Consider the following 3,058-nt stretch of genomic DNA (forward strand, 5'->3'; position numbering starts at 1 on the left):
CCTCCTCCCTCCTCCCTCCCTCCCTCCCTCCCTCCTCCCTCCCTCCCTCCCTCCCTCACTCACTCCCCTCACTCACTCACTCACTCATCACTCACTCACTCACAGTCACTCACTCACTCACTCCCTCACTCCACTCCCTCTCTCTCTCCTTCCCTCTCTCCCTCTCCCTCTCATATCACCATTACAACCAGGAAAGTTTATAGTGAAGTGTCACGTTCCTGACCTGTTTTCTGTTGTTTTTGTATGTGTTTAGTCGGTCAGGGCGTGAGTTGGGGTGGGCATTCTATGTTATGTGTATCTATGTTGGTTAATTAGGTTACCTGATATGGTTCTCAATTAGAGGCAGGTGTATTCATTTCCTCTGATTGAGAACCATATTAAGGTAGGATGTTCTCACTGTTTGTTTGTGGGTGATTGTCTTCCGTGTCTGTGTTTGTCGCGCCACACGGGACTGTTTCGGTTTGTGTAGTCTATTCCTGTTCTGCGTGTTTATGTAAGTTTTTCCAGTTCAGGTCTGTCTTTGTTATTTTGATAATTATCAAGTGTAGTTCGTTTTCGTCTTGTTTAATAAATTAATCAAGTCTTCATTACCCGTTGCGTCTTGGTCCAATCTCTCTCCTCAAGACGATCGTTACATGAAGTAACTATTAAATTATCCTGTTTGCTATACTGTGTTGACTACCACTACCTATAATAATCCTCAAGCCACATGTCTGGCTGTCAAAAACACCCACATGCGTTCCGGCGTACCCCTTCCCGGCACCACCATGGGTCTCTGCCCAGCACCCGTCTCCCCTCATCTCCCCTCTCTCTCTCGAGTTGCGTCTCAAATAGCACCCTATTACCTATTTAGTGCACTACTTTTCACCAGAGCCCTATGGGCTGTGATGGGACTCTGGTCAAATGTAGTGCACTAAATAGGAAATAGGGTGCCCTTTAGGATGCCCACCCTCCTCTCAGGTTGCGGTGCGGGCAGTAAAGATGCTGTTTCATCGCAGGTGRCCCATCAAAGCCAAGGCTTGACTCGGTCCGCTGGCTGGATGACATGGCTGACTGGGAAGCGAGGGTAGGGCAATGGCAGGCGTGGGTCGGGGGCACAACTGAAGGGGCCTGAGGGGGCTGAGTTGGCCCCTGTGTGGGCTGTCTGAGGCTCGTGCTGCAGGGTGGTGTCATACCGGGGGTGTCTCAATCTGAAGCCATCTGGGCCCACAATTTCTCCTCTCCCGGCCCCTGTGATTGAAAATGTATTTATTGCAGGGCCGGAGGCTGGAGGCTGGATAGAGGAGAGGGAGAAGAGGGAGGCTGCTGCACATAGAGATGTGGCTGAGGTTACAGCCACAGGGCCTGGCTCCTCTTCACCAACTCTCTCTCTCGCTCTCGCTCTGTTTTGGCTGGATGTTTGTATACTTCTCCCTCTCTCTCTCTCCTTCTGTCTTAGTCAGCCAGTCTCTTCTTTCAGCGTCTCTCTTTCTCCCTCTTTATTCGTCTTGATTAGGTAGAATGGAATCTATTTTAAATGTTGTCACTGGAAGATAGAAGATATGTGAAGACACTAGCAATTTTGTCAAAAAGATGCTTCATCCATAGTTGATTCACTGGTCTGAAGTTTGTCCAGACAGATACACATCAGGATTATTATCCTCAGTACATCTTGTAATTTCTCAGGAAATTCTGTTTTCATTTACTGACTTGCGCTTGGCACTTAACACTGAATTTGAATAAGAGTGTTTTCAAAAAAGCAATGAGAAACGTGTTTAGGATTTAGGGTTGTGATGGCTATTTTACATTTCCCTCCTCAGTGACAGACAGTACATAGTGGATTTGGAAAGATGTAGAATGTTCCGACAGGGAGAGTATCTGTGAAAGAGGCCGTTTCTAACTGATCATTTTTTACCATACATTAACTGTTAAGTAGAGGACAGGATACTAGAATAGACCATTGGTACAGAGTCTAGGATCATGGACCATTCAAAAGTGCTTATGGAGAATACTAGGGTCCTCATCTCTACTGTGGAACCGGACTAGGTGAAGAGCGTTGGACTGTTGGTCTCAGGTCTGCACCCCATTAGACTAACGCAAAACAGGTTTACCTTGTCGGGGGGGGGCGGGGGTTGCCTGCACTGCAGACGGCTATATTGGTCGGCTAATACAGGACTAGTAAAGGCCCAGTGCACTACTTTTGTAAAAAAAAAAAATAATAATGTTTTATATTTTATAAATACTTTTTTGAATTAATATAAATATGACATTGAGAAAATAAATACAAGTTGAATACACAAAAAAATAACAATAATTGAGTTCAAAAATAACATGGCTAATTTAACTTACAGGAAAAAGAAGTACCAGATAATAAACATGGCTATTTACAGGGAAAAGTACCAGTAATACCATGGCTATATACATGAAGTACCAGGTAATAACTGGTAAACAGGAAGTACCAGTTAATAACCATGGTATATACGGAAGTACAGGTAATAACATGGTCGCAGAGTAATTACTACATGTTGAATAGGACTAGTAATACATGGCTATATACAGGAAAGCACCAGGTAATAACATGGCTATTTACAGGGAAAGTACCAGGTTATAAACATGGTATATACAGGAATACAGGATAACATGGCTACAGTACAGGGAGTACATAATAACATGGCTATATACAGGAAGTACCAGGTAATAACAGGCTATTACAGAATACAGGTAATAACATGGCATTTCATAAAACAGGAGTACCAGGTTATACAGGCTTACAGGAGTACCATAAATATGGTTACGTCAGGATACTGGTCTAAGGAGTACAGTCGTTTGATGCAGGGTTAGGTAATTGAGGGTAGCTTGTCATAATAGGAAGGGGTAAAGAACTATGCAAACCACGATAATAATGACTGAGCTTAGCAGAAGGGTTTGTGAACGTAGTATCAGCGTTATGAGTGTGTGAAGTGTGTGTGTGTGTGTGGTGTGTGTGTTGTGTGGGTGTGTGTTGGTGTGTGGTTGTGTTGGGTGTGTTGTGTGTGTGTGTGTGTGGTGTGTGTGTTGTGTGTGTGTGTCATTGTAAATA

This window comes from Salvelinus sp. IW2-2015, linkage group LG26 (assembly GCF_002910315.2).
Source record: "Salvelinus sp. IW2-2015 linkage group LG26, ASM291031v2, whole genome shotgun sequence".
In the NCBI taxonomy this organism is placed as follows: Eukaryota; Metazoa; Chordata; class Actinopteri; order Salmoniformes; family Salmonidae; genus Salvelinus; species Salvelinus sp. IW2-2015.